This window comes from Sus scrofa, chromosome 15 (assembly GCF_054392235.1).
Source record: "Sus scrofa isolate SSC_HxYL_T2T_F1_AM1 chromosome 15, Sscrofa_HxYL_maternal_Yorkshire_Landrace_v2.0, whole genome shotgun sequence".
Lineage (NCBI taxonomy): Eukaryota > Metazoa > Chordata > Mammalia > Artiodactyla > Suidae > Sus > Sus scrofa.
The window spans coordinates 73689481-73704234 of record NC_139397.1 but is presented as its reverse complement, the minus strand read 5'-3'; positions in this window follow the sequence as shown (position 1 = coordinate 73704234).

Genomic DNA, 14754 nt, shown 5'->3' with positions numbered 1-14754 from the left:
CCAGAAATGCTAGAGGCAGCAAGCCAGAGGTCATTCCTTTGTTGGTTTCTGAATAAGTGGATCATATCCTGACTTAAAATAATCAGAATAAATTTCATATAGTGAAAGTCTTTCCAGCTGAAAGTCTTGAAATCTGGAAAAGGGCCTTAGTCTATTGCTCCCAGGGTGGTGCTATGTTGTCATTGAACAGCTCACAGATAAGGGAGTTATTGCTCCCTGGTTATCAAGCTGCCAGAAGGTAAATGATGGAACTAAGTTGGACTTGAAACACTCCCAAATTAAAACAAAAACAAACCTTGCTTTGAGCTGTCAAAAGGCATTTTACCAAGAAGTAGGACCTGCTGTTGTTTACTGACACTGAAAGGCAGGACTTTTTAAAAAGTCACTTTGGGGTCACTTCACATCAGAAAGCAATAGTATGCACTGATGCAAAAATAGCAGAGTGAGGAGTTCCTGTCGTGGCTCAGTGGTTAATGAATCCGACCAGGAACCATGAGGTTGCATGTTCCATCCCTTGCCTCGCTCAGTGGGTTAAGGATCCGGCGTTGCCGTGAGCTGTGGTGTAGGTTGCAGACATGGCTCGGATTCCGAGTTGCTGTGGCTGTGGTGTAGGCCGGCAGCTATGGCTCCGATTGGAGCCCTAGCCTGGGAACCTCCATATGCCACCAGTGTGGCCCTACAAAGATGAAAAAGATTTAAAAAAAAATAGAGTGAAATTAGGAACAAGAAGAAGAAAGAAGAGGACAATTTTTACCATAAAGATGGAAGTGGCTATGTCTTATTTATTTTCTCATTTCCTGCATATAGTGCAAAAACCTGTTACATAGTAGGCATAAGGTAATTTTTTGTAGCCTGAATAATTAAATGAAGAAGAAAACCAGCAAGTGGTGGGAACGTAATATAGTTGGGATAGGGGAACTGTGGGAAAGCTAAGTGGCTCAAGCCCTGTGCATGAACCTAAAATGTCACCCCAATTTGCCATGATATAGCTGTACCACTATAAAAACAAGGCATAGCTTTTCATCATCTCTTACCTTGAATGGTTAAGAATATATATGGTAATGTACTCTAACCATAGATCTTAATGTTTCCACCCCAAAAAAAGAAATGATAGGAGTTCCCTGATGGCCCAGTGGGTTAAGAATTCTGAGTTTTCACTGCTGTGGTTGGGGTTATGGCTGTGGCTCAGGTTCGATCCCTGGCCCAGGAACTTTTGTATGCCATGGATGCAGGCAAAAAAAAAAGGGGGACAATTATGTGACATGATAGAGATATTAGCTAACTCTCCTGATGGTAATCAGAGTGCAGTATGTAAATGTGTCAAATCAACACATTGTATACCTTAAACTTATACAATGTTGTATGTCGATTATATCTCAATTTTTTTTTTTGTTTTTTTTTGCTGTTTAGGGCCACATCCAAGGCATATGGAGGTTACCAGGATAGGGGTTGAATTGGAGCTACAGCTGCCAGCCTACGCCACAGCCACAGCAACATGGGATCCCCAACCTATTGAGTGAGGCCAGGGATCGAACGTGCATCCTCATGGATACTAGTCAGATTCATTTCCACTGCACCACAGAAGGAACTCCTCTTACTGTTTCTTAAGAAAAGAATAAGAATAAGAATAAATGATAATGATTAAGAGAGAAAGGAATCAGACTGCATAGTTTCAAATTCCAGCCCTGCCCTGGAAACCTGCGATGTTAAGTGAGGTGAGTATATTTCAGTAACTTGGGTTTCTCATCTGTAAAATGGGGATTGTAGCAGTACCTATCTCAGAGTTGTTAAGAGATTTAAATAAGTTTTTGCGTAGAAAGCTATGATAGGGTTAGCATGTCAAAAAATGCTTCATAACTGATCCTCATCGGTATTAAGATGTTGAATACACATGAAGTTAGCCTGCACACCAAGCACACGCTATTTTGGATATGCGCATTGGATGGGCAGTGCATTGATGCGCCAGGGGCATTTGCCAGCCTCTGGCAATGAAATAAGTTTTCACAGGATATATTGATGGGTGTTATAGATTTCGTTTGTCCCACTTTTCAGACTGACATGAGTCTGGTCTTGGTAAGAGATACAGAACCTGATTCTGTGCTCTGGACTCCACAAAAGTGCCTGTCTCCTGTGTATCCACTACAGAAGAAGCCCAGTTGGGTACTTCAAAGAGAGTATGGGAGGAGTTCTGGTGGCCTCGTGGTTAAAGGATCTGGTGTTGTCACTGCTGTGGCTCAAGTCACTGGCCAGGAACTTCTGCATGCTGTGGGCATGGCTGAAAAAAAAAAAAAAAAAAAAGATGATGGGTACTTGTCTGATTAAAATAAATCTTCAATTTTTTTATTATAGTTGATAAAGTAAATCTTTATATATAGAAAGTACATGAGTGTTTCAGAAATATGAAGTAGTTTAAATAAACTAATAAGGCCAACAGTGTTTTGTTTGTGGTAGAGTTAAATTATATTACTCTGAGAAGATGTGTTTTTAAACTTTATATGTCACTTGGGTACGTAATTCATCAAAAAGTTCCTAAGCTTCTATTAGTATTATTGGTGAAATAAATGAAACATAGGTGGGAAGCTCAAATCACATATCCATTTATCTTTGTTTCCCATTTTTTAAAAAGTTTTATTGATGTATAGTTGATTTACAAGTTTGTGATAATTTCTGCTGTACCACCAAGAGATTCAGTTATACATGTACACACATCCATTCTCTTTCAGATTCTTTTCCCACATAGATTACCACAGAACATTTATCTTATAAACACTCTTTTTTTTTTTTTTTGCCATTTCTTGGGCCGCTCCCGTCGCATATGGAGATTCCCAGGCTAGGGGTCGAATCAGAGCTGTAGCCACCAGCCTACACCAGAGCCACAGCAACGCAGGATCCGAGCCGCGTCTGCGAACTACACCACAGCTCACGGCAACGCCGGATCCTTAACCCACTGAGCAAAGGCAGGGACTGAACCCGCAACCTCATGGTTCCTAGTCGGATTCATTAACCACTGCGCCACGACGGGAACTCCTATCTTATAAACACTCTTAATGTCTAATCTGTACTGGGGATTTTGCATTGCTTTTTTATTGAGAGATATACATGTAGAATGCACAAAGCTTGTTTTTACTTTTTAAATACTTTATTAAAATATAGTTGATTTACAATGATGTTAATTTCTGCTGTATAGCAAAGTGATTCAGTTATGCTTATATATACATTTCTTTTTCATCTTCTTTTCCATTATGGTTTATCACAGGATATTGACTGTAGCTCCCTGTGCTATACAGTAGGACCTTGTTGTTTATCCATCCTACATATAAGAGTTTGCATCTGCTAACCCCAATCTTTCAGTCCTCCCTCTCCTACCTCCCACTCCTCCACCAAAAATCTGTTCTCTATATCTGTGGGTTTGTTTCTGTTTCCTAGATAAGTTCATTTGTGTTATATTTTATTTTGTTTTATTTTATTTTATATCTTATTTATTGCTTTTTAGGGCTGTACCTGCGGCATACAGAATTTCCCAGGCAAAGGGTCTGCGACCTACACCACAGCTCACTTCAACTCAGGATCCTCAACCCACTGAGCAAGGCCATGGATTGAACCTGCATCTTTTATTTTATTTTATTTTATTTGTTTTTTTGCCTTTACTAGGGCTGCTCCTGCAGCATATGGAGGTTCCCAGGCTAGGGGTCAAATCGGAGCTGTAGCCGCTGGCCTACGCCAGCGCCACAGCAACGCGGGATACCAGCTGTGTCTTTGACCTACACCACAGCTCACGGCAACACTGGATCCTTAACCCACTGAGCAAGGCCAGGGATCAAACCTGCAACCTCATGGTTCCTAGTCAGATTCGTTAACCACTGAGCCATGACGGGAACTCCTCGAACCTGCATCTTCATGGATACTAGTTGGGTTTATAACCTGCTGAGCCATGATGGGAACAACTATTTTATTTCATTTTTTTATTTTATTTATTTTGGCTTTACCACATCTTTTTAATCCATTCTTCTGTCAATGGACATTTAGTTTGTCTGCATGTCTTGGATATTGTAAATAGTGTTGCAATGAATATTGGGGGTGCATGTATATTTTCAAATTGTAGTTTTTTCCTGATGGACACCCAGAAGTGCAACTCCTGGATCACATGGTAACTCTATTTTTAGTTTTTTTTAGGAACCTCCCTACTGCACCCATTTGGCTGCACCAATTTACACTCCCACCAACAAGGAATGCCCTAATGTTAAGTGTACAGCTCAGCAAATTCTTACATTGATATACATCCATGTAAATGCCATCCAAATTAAGGTGTAGAAACTTCCAGCAGCCCAGGGAGTTCCCTTCATGGTTCAGTGGCTAATGAACCCAACTAGCATCTATGAGGATTCGGGTTCTATCTTTGGCCTTACTTAGTGGGTTAAGGATCCAACATTGCTGTGAGTTGTGGTGTAGGTCAAAAAAGTGGCTCAGATCTGGCATTGCTATGACTGTGGCATAGGCTGGCAGCTGTAGCTCCAATTTGACCCCTAGCCTGGGAACTTCCATATGCTGCAGTGTGGCCCTAAAAAAAAGAAAAAAATTTTCAGTAGCTCAGAAGGCTTCTCTGTGCCTACACCCAGTTATTAATTTCCCTTCAAAAGAGAACTATTATTCTGACTACTATCCCAATGGAATAATTTTGCTTGTGCTTGGATGTCATAGAAATGGCCTCAGGAGGTCCCATCGTGGCTCAGAAGTAACAACCCAACTAGTATCCATGAGGACGTAGGTTTGCTCCCTGGCCTCACTCAGAGGGGTAAGGATATGGTGTTGCTGTGAGCTGTGGTGTAGGCCAACAGCTGAAGCACCAATTGGACCCCTAGCCTGGGAACGTTCATATGCTGTGGGTGTGGCCCTAAAAAGCCAAAAAAGAAAAGTAAGAAAGAAACAGCCTCAATGGGAGTTCCCTGCTGGTGCAGCATGTTAAGGAACCAGTGTCGTTACCACTGTGGCTTGGGTCACTGCTGCGACTTGGGTTTGTTCCCTGACCTGGGAACTTCCACCTGCCCTGGATGTGGCAAAAAATAAAATAAGAAAGAAAAAGAGAGAGAAAGGAAGAAATGAAGGCAGGAAGGAGAAAAAAAGAAATAGCTTCAATGGATTCCTTTGTTTCTAGTTTCCTCTTTCCCAGGAATTCATCTCTTTGATTATGTGTAGTTATAACTCACTATTTTTCTTTGCTGCATAGACTACTATGCAATTACATACATATTGAATGAACATGCCACAATTTGTCTATCCAGCTTTATTTTCAAACAATCTTGTTCCTTTCTCCAATCTAAATCTTTTTTTTTTTTTTTTGTCTTTTTTTGCTATTTCTTGGGCCGCTCCCTCGGCATATGGAGGTTCCCAGGCTAGGGGTCGAATCGGAGCTGTAGCCACCAGCCTACGCCAGAGCCATAGCAACGCGGGATCCAAGCCGCGTCTGCAACCTACACCACAGCTTATGGCAATGCCGGATCGTTAACCCACTGAGCAAGGGCAGGGACCGAACCCACAACCTCATGGTTCCTAGTCAGATTCATTAACCACTGTGCCACGACGGGAACTTCTCCAATCTAAAATTTTAAGATTTTTTTAAAAAGCAAAATCTCATGTTTTTTGCAACCTCAGTGTAGTTCATCCTCAAATAGCAAAGCCTAAAAATGGCTATTGTATCTGTCAGGACCCAGTTGGGAAGGAGGTATTTCAGAGACAGCAATACATTACTTGTCTAGCCTCAGGGTCACATCACCTCTCCTTCCCATCATTGTATCAGCAGAGAACTTCATCTTCCTGACATTCCACAGAACATCACACAGATCCATTATATTCGTGACATCTCACTGAGTAGACTGGGGAACAGGAGGAGGAGAGTACCTCAGATGCATGAGAAAGTCCAATGTGTTCCACTAGGTGGGAAATCACTCCTAATCCTGGTACCAAGTATCCTATCAATTAACACCCAGGACATAGAATCCACTCTAGGCATTTCATGCAAAAGGGATGGGCCACCACCAGCTGGTGCTGGGATCTCTAAGAGGGTCTGTGCAGCAGGGGCTCCAGCCTTTGGGGGGTGCCCTTGTGGAGAGCTGCAGTAGCTGAAGACTGAGGGATGCCCTTCCTTGCCACCTTCCAGCCTCCCACCAGCACCTTCCATGGGCAGGACCTGGAAAGAAATCAGGTGGCAAGGGAACTTGGAAAATGCAGTTTACAGACTCCAGGCCCAGCAAGGCAGAGTGGAACAGAGAAAGGTAGGCTTGGCCCAAGCAATAATAGGTAAATAATGGCACAGCCATCACTTCAAGCTTCCACCAAAATAAGATGGCTCTCTGGTTTTTCTGGAATATGCCAGTAGCAGATCCTTCAGGTTTGGGTTGAAACCTTAGAAGTTTTGGACATTATCCCAATAATGCTGAAAGTTGGCACCATCCCTGAACTGTCTAGCACCTTAGGCCTTGCTGACTTCCTGAAGTTCTAGCTTCTAAAGCTGCAGTGGTCAGATACACAGGAAGGAAGGAAAGGGCCTAAGGTCAGATATACTTTTCTTTCTTAGCTCTATCTGAGGTTGGAGGGACCTATTCTAAAAGTCAGTGCCTTACAAATGTTACAAGGAGCCTCTTAATATAGTTAGTTCTTCTTTCTCAGATGGAAACACATGACAGCAGTTGAAGACTACCATCTTTTCCCCTTCTCTCTTCTGTTAGGAGATCTTTCTCTCTCTCTCTTTTTTTAAATATTTTTTTAAGAGCCGCCTCTTTAGGACATAGACATTCCTGGGCTAGGGCTCGAATTGAAGCTGCAGCTGCCAGCCTACACCATAGCCACAGCAATGCTGGGATCTGAGCAACATCTATGACCCACACCACAGCTCACAGCAACGCCAGATCCTTAACCCATTGAGCAAGGCCAAGGGTTGAACCTGAGTCTTCATGGATCCTAGTTGGGTTCATTACTACTGAGCCATGATGGGAACTCTGTTAGGAGAGCTTTATGGCAGAAACGATGGGGGGACAAAGGTATTAAAACAGTTAACATCTGGAGTTCCTGTCATGGCGCAGCGAAAACAAATCTGACTAGGAACCATGAGGTTGCGTGTTTGATCCCTGACCAGGCTCAGTGGGTTAAGGATCTGGCATTGCTGTGAGCTGTGGTGTAGGTTGCAGACGTGGCTCGGATCTGGCGTTGCTGTGGCTGTGGTGTAGGCCTGCAGCTGTAGCTCCAATTAGACCCCTAGCCTGGGAACCTCCATAGGTGCGGCCCTAAAAAAAAAACCAAGCAAAACAAAGCAAAAAATAGTTAACATCCAACAACTGCACAAGGAAAGGTAGAAGATGGGGGCCCAGAAGGAACGAGCCATGGTGAAGTCACATGCACAGGGACTGATTTCTGCTCAGAAAGATTACAATTAGCTTGGGCTTTGCTCAGGGAAAACAGAAGTAACCACGCTGAGTGGAAATCCCTGAACAGACACAGAGCAGTAGAAAACACAAAGTCACAGAGGGTGGACACCAAAGCAGAGTAAAAGAAGCTCAGTATGTCTGAATGTGTCTTCAGTCTTTGCTCACTGACCACTCCGTCCCTCGCTGTCCACCAAAACTCATGAAGGCGTTCCAGCTCGAGCATGCAGCTGGTATGTTAAAGATGTCAAAGCATGAAGTAACATGTAGCTACAGAATTGGGAACAGGTGTGTCCATCCAGAAGCATGATAACACGAGTGAATTTCAAAAGCCATTAGTATTTTTTGACTTCTCAGGGCAAATATCTTATCTGATGACAAAGCTGAGTTCCTAAGCTTAGAATCTTAGGACCCTGGCATACATTTCTCCAGAGAAACAGAGCCCAGATATCTCAATCTAGTGATTATTTTTCTTCTAAACTCCACAAAGCTCTAGGAAGGAGGATGCTGGGAGAACAAGTCAAGAGGGTCCAGGATGGAGAGAGGAGAGGACAGACCTGTGCACAGGTGGACAGATCACTGGGCCCAATACTCCCTGTGAATGTGGTTTGTTTCTTTGTTTTATTTTTTGGAGGGGGTGCCTCATGGCCTATGGAATTCCCGGGCCAGGGATCAGATCTAAGCTGCAGTTTTGACCTATGCTACAGCTGCAGCAACGGCAGATCCTTCAACCTGCTGTGCTGGGCCAGGGATCTCACCTGCATCCTGGCACTGCAGAGAAATTGCTATGCCACAGCAAGATCTCTTGAATGTGATATTTCTAGCCTCTAAACACAGAGGGATTTTTTTCATAAATTTTTCCTTTTAGGGCTGTGCAGCATATGGAAGTTCCCAGGCTAGGGGTTGAATGGAAGCTGCAGCTGCTGGCCTACCCCATGGCCACAGCAATGTGATCAGAGCAGCATCTGTGACCTACACCACAGCTCTGGGCAGTGGTGTATCCTTAACCCACTGAGCAAGGCCAAGGATCAAACCCACATGCTCATGGATAGCAGTCAGGTTCTTAAGCCGCTGAGCCACAACAGGAACTCTAAACAGAAGTATTTCTGACTCTGCACCTTGACAGAACAACCATAGTTCAGTTTCTGCCAGCTCAATTTAGATATAAGGCCTCCTTTACATATTTCTACGTCTTGCCTAAACAGAGACAGGACCTGAAAAATCCCCCATCATAACTGGGATTTCAGAGACCTAATTGTGGCTCAGTAGGATAAGAACCTGACTAGTATCCATGAGGATGTGGGTCCAATCCCTGGCCTCCCTCAGTGGGGTTAAGGATCCGGCTTTGCTGTGAGCTGTCATGTAGGTTGGCAGCTGCAATGAAGTATGAATTCAACGTAGCGCTAGAAGTTTTAAGGTATAAGCAGCACAATACAGCAAGAAAAGGTAGTAAAAGGATAGAGACTGGAAGCCAATTAAAGAAACTGTCCCTGGAATTTCTGTGTAGCTCAGTGGGTTAAGTATCTGGGTCTGTCACCGCAGTGGCTTGTGTTGTTGCTGTGGCATGGGTTTGGTCCCAGGCCTGGGAATTTCTGCATGCTGTAGGCAAAAAAAAAAAAAAAAAAAAAAAAAAAAAAAAAAAAGAAAAGAAAAGAAAAAGAAAAGACAAAAAAGGTAAGGCAGGAGTTCCTGTCGTGGCTCAGTGGTTAACGAATCCGACTAGGAACCATGAGGTTGCAGGTTCGATTCTTGGCCTCACTCAGTGGGTTAAGGATCCGGCTTTGCTGTGAGCTGTGGTGTAGGTCAAAGACACGGCTTGGATCCTGCGTTGCCGTGGCTGTGGCGTAGGTCAGCGGCTACAACTCCGATTAGACCCCTAGCCTAGGAACCTCCATATGCCACGGGAAGCGGCCCTAGAAAAGGCAAAAAAAAAAAAAAAAAAAAAAAAAAAAGGTAAGGCAAAAGAAAGAAAGAAAGAAAAAAGTAAAGAAAGCTGTCCCCATTTGCAGATGATGATTGTCTTTGTGGAATATCTGTAGGAGGCTACCAAAAACTCCTAGCGCTAATAAATGAGTTCAGCAAGACCAGAGGATACAAAATCAACACAAAAACATCAATTGTACTTCTACATTCTAGCAATGAACACATGAAAGATGAAATTAAAATATATATGCCTGGAGTTCCCATTGTTGCTCAGTGGGTTAAGAACCTGATAGTATCCATGAGGATAAGGGTTCAATCCCTGGTCTTGCTCGGTGGGTTAAGGATCCAGCTTGGCTGCAAACTGCAGCAAAGCTTGCTGATGTGGCTCAGATCTGGTGTTGTTGTGGCTCTGGCATAGGCTTCAGCTGTAGCTCCGATTTGACCCCTAGCCTGGGAACCTCCATATGCCACAGATACAGCTGTAAAAAAGAAAAAAAAGAAATTAAATTAAATTAAAAATAAATATATACCAGAGTTCCCACTGGGGTGCAGCAGGAGCCACAGCATCTCTGGAGTGCTGAGATGCAGATTCAACCCCTGACACAGTGGGTTAAGAATCCGGCATATGCTGGGAATTCCATATGCTGTGGGGCGGCCAAAAAAACCCAAACAAACATATATATATATTTATTCCAGTAACAATTGCTCAATAAAGAAAATCAAACACCTAAGTATAAATCTAATAATTTATTTAAGGGCCCATATAATGAGAACTATAAAATGTTTATGAAAAGTGAAAGAAAAAATCTAAAAAACAAAGAGACATACTGTGCTCACAGATTGGAAGACTCAATAGAATAAAGATATTGGCCTTCCCCAACTTGATTTATATGAAGATCAATTAATACAACTCCTATCAAAATTCTACCAAGGTTTTTTTGTAATCATAGAAAAGCTTATTCTACAATGTATACAGAAGGGTATAGGAACTAAAATATCTATAAAAATTTTGAAAAGAAAAATAAAATGGGAAGATTCACTCTACCTGATATATATGTATATATATATTTAGGGCTGCACCCATGGCATATGGAGGTTCCCAGGCTAGGGATCTAATTGGAGCAGTTGCCACCGGCCTATGCCACAGCCACAGCAATGCCAGATCTGAGCCCCATCTGCTACCTACACCACAGCTCACAGCAATGCAGGATCCTTAACCCACTGATCGAGGTCAGGGATTGAACCCGCAACCTCATGGTTCCTGATCAGATTTGTTTCTGCCGTGCCACAATGGGAACTTCACATTCTACCTGATGTTTAGGCTTACTTACACAGCTACAGTAATCAAGATTTTGGTTTTTTTTTTTTTTCTTTTTTTTTTTTTTTGGCTGTGCCTCAGGCATGCAGCCGTTCCTGGGCCAGGGAGAGAGCCCATTCTACAGCAGTGATCCAAGCTGCTGCAGTGACAATGCTGGATCCTTAACTACTGCTCCGCAAAATAACTCCAAGACTGATATTGGCTGAGGGACAAACACACAGATTATAGGACAGAGACGCTACATAAGTACAGCCAACTGGTTTCTGACAAAGATGACAAATCAGTTCAGGGGAGGAAAAGAATCTTGTCAACAAATGGTGCTGGACTAATTAGACATCCTTGGGCAAAACAAAACAAAATAAAGACAAAAACATGAGAGGAAGGAGTTACCTGGTGGATCACTGGATTAAGGATTTGGTGCTATCACTGCTGTGGCTTGGTTTAAAGCCTAGGTGTGGGTTTGATCCCTGGCCTGGCATAGTGGGTTAAAGGATCCAGCATTTTCACAACTGTGGCATAATCCACAGCAGCAGCTTGGATTCAATCCCTGGCCCAGGAACTTTCAGGTGCCACCAAAAAACTTAAAAAAAAAAGGTGAGGAGTTCCCGTTGTGGCTCAGTGGGAATGAATCTGACTAGTATCCGTGAGGAGGCATGTTTGATCCCTGGCCTCACTCAGTGGGTTTAGGATCCTGCATTGCTGTGAAAGACGAGGCTTAGATCTGGCATTGCTGTGGCTGTGGCGTAGGCTGGCAGCTACAGCTCTGATTAGACTCCTAGCCTGGGAACCTCCACATGTCGCGGGTGTGGCCCTATAACAACAACAACAACAAAAAAAGTGATAATACAAAATCTGGCAAAGATACAGAGACACCGGCTATCTCCTACATTGCTAATAGGAATATAACATTGTACAACCGGAGTTCCCACTGGGGCGCAGGAGAAATGACTCCAACTAGGAAGCATGAGGTTGTGGGTCTATCCCTGGCCTCCCTCAGTGGGTTAAGGATCTGGCATTGCCATGAGCTGTGGTGTAGTTCATATATGCAGCTCGGATCCTGCGTTGCTGTGACTGTGGTGTAGGCTGGAAGCTGTAGCTCCTATTTGACCCCTAGCCTGGGAACCTGCATAAAATTGTACAACCATTTTGGAAATAGTTTGGCAGCTTTTGAAAAACTAAACATACTTATTATATGAACTGGCAATGGCACCAGTGGACGTTTATCCTAGAGAAGTGAAAAGGTATGACCTCATAAAAACCCTTACACGATTGTCATAGCGGCTTTATTTGTACTAATCTATAACTAGAATACTGCTCAGTCATAAAAATGAACAAACTTATTTTTAAGCAAGTTTTACTGAGGTAGAGTTGATTTACAATGTGTTCATTTCTGCTGTATAGCAAAATGCGTCACTTGTACTGCTATACATCCATTCTTTTTCATACTCTTTTCCATTATGGTTTATCACAGGATACTGAATATAGTTCCCCATGCTCTACGTAGAACCTTGTTGTTTATCCATTCTATATATAATAGTTTGCGTCTGCTAATCCCAAACTCCAAATGCATTCCTCCCCATCGTCTTCTCTCACCCCATCCCTGGCAACCCAAGTCTGTTCACTATGTCTCTGAATCTGTTTCTGCTTCATAGATAAGTTAAAAATGAACAAATTCTTGGACTTCACCTGTGGCACAGCAGGTTAAGGATCCAGCATTGTCACCGCAGCAGCTTAGGTTGCTGCTGTGTGGTGGGTTTGATCCCTGGCATGGGAATTCAACATGCATCAGGGTTGGCCAAAAAAAGAAAAAAGAAAAAAAAATCTTGATAACTGCTCTACCTGGGGGAAGCTCAAGGATCGGGACCTGGGGGCCATGTGCTGAGATTCTCCAGGGAGCACGCCTTTACTGCTTTCACACCCAGCCTTCAGGTTGGCTCCACTTTCCTCTTCACTGCAAGGACAGGATGGGACCCTGCCTGGCCTCTCATCCTCCTTGTCCCCACTGAGTGGTCAAGCCTGAGCCCATAGCCTAATTGAGGCCAAAGACAGTTGCCCAGCCAGAGTGGCCGCTTGCCTTTCTCCTGGTGTTGCTGCCTGGGGTTTTGCCAACGTCTGGCTCGTGACCTGGAGCAGCTGGAAAGAAATCATAATTATAATTGTCTGAACTTCTGCAACAGTCTATGCCTGGAGGTGAAACTTCTGCCAGAATTATAGGCGCCAATAAACTATGTCTTTAAAATTTTGGGGGGACACACCCGTGGCATGTGGAAGTTCCCAGACCAGGGATCAAACCTGTGCCAGAGCAATGACCCTAGCCGCTGCAGTGACAGCTCCAAATACTTAACCTACTGCACCACAAGAGAACTCCAGTCTTCTATTAAAAGAACAAAAAAACTATAAAGTGTCCCAGGAACAAGTCAAATGACCACAGACACCAAAAATGCCTCTGCTTTGAGGTTCCTTGATGGCCTAGTTGTTTAGGATTTGGGGTTGTCATTGCTGTGGCTTGGGCCCAGAAAATTCTGCATGCTGTGGGTGCCACAAAAAAAAAAAAGCATCTGTTTTGAATGAGTTGCAGAACACCCAAAGTCGACAGGAAGGAGGAAAAAGTCAGAGAAGAATTATTCAGGGTTCCCCGAACTCTATCTTCCATTCTCACAAAATCAGTAGATCTTAAAGGAATCAATATTTTTGCAGTAGCAGTCTCCCATTTTTCTGACCCTATTTTTGTGTCAGTTCCATTAAGGAATAACTTTCTAGTTCCATCAGTGGAGCCAAAATCAGATTCTTTTGACTCTAAAGAGAAAGACTTAAAATATGGGTAACATACAAGCAAGGCGTTATGCTTCTTTTGTTCCCTTGAGCAGAACTGGGGTGTTGGGGGGAGCGTCGCTGGTTCAAGAGAGGTCACAGCCTCTCACATTTCAGACTTTACTGGAGAAGAGACATGAGTATGGTATTAGCAGCTTCAAGGAAACTGGTGTCCTTCTTTGTTAGAGTTCATTTCTCTCAGGAGGTGCCAAGGAAGTGGCAAGTTCCAGGGGCCTGGTTATTGTTCTGTCTATCTAAAGGGCTGGCCACCATACCCTCCCCGTGACAAGTCACCTGATCTAACCTTTTTTTTTTTTTTTTTTTTTTTTGCGGTATTCTGCAAAATGTGGAAGTAACCGGTCCAGGGATCAAACTTGCGCCACTGCAGAAATCCAAGCCTCTGCAGTGACAATACCAGATCCTTAACCTGTTGAACAGCAAGAGAACTCCTGATGCTGCTTTTTTTTTCCCCTTTTTGGCTGCACACATGGTATATGGAAGTTCCCAGGCCAGGGATTACATTTGAGTCGGAGCTGCAGCAACGCTGGATCCTTAACCCACTGCACCGGGCCAGGGATGGAACTTGTGCCTCCATAGAAACAGGCTGGATCATTAATCCTCTGCACCATAGCGGGAACTTCCTGATCCTGCTTTTTAACAAGAAGAGGGAGACATTGTGGGGATGAGACCCGGTTATAGCGCAAACAACTCACCAGTCATCTGAGCTCGACATTAATCTACCTCACCCACATGACACTTACTATTGGCCCCAAATTCCAAGCTACCATATCATGATAAGCTATATTAGCCAACCTTATCATTAAGGTTGCAACTATTTTGGCAGAAAATTACTCCCAAATTTTCATCACAAAATGACAGTTTTTGTGAGATATTTCAGGAAACTTGGCAGGAAGTGCAACTTCCCCAAAATATCCAAGCTGAACATTTTTTCAAATAATTGTGAAGAAAGTGATGTTTAAAAAGAAATTACAGGGAATTCCCCTTGTGGCTCAGTGGGTTAAGAACCCTCAATAGTGTCCATGAGGACTCTGGTTAGAACCCTGACCGCTCTCAGTGGGTTAACGATCCCACTTGGCCACAAACGGCAGCAAATGTTGCTGATGCAGCTCGGATCTGGCATTGCTGTGGCTGTGGCATAGGTTGGCAGCTGCAGCTCCAATTTGACCCCTAGCCTGGGAATGTCCATATTCCATGGGTGGGGCCCTAAAAAGAAAAGAAAGAAAGGAAAAATTTACCGTAGAAGAAGAGCCCATAGACTGAATGTTC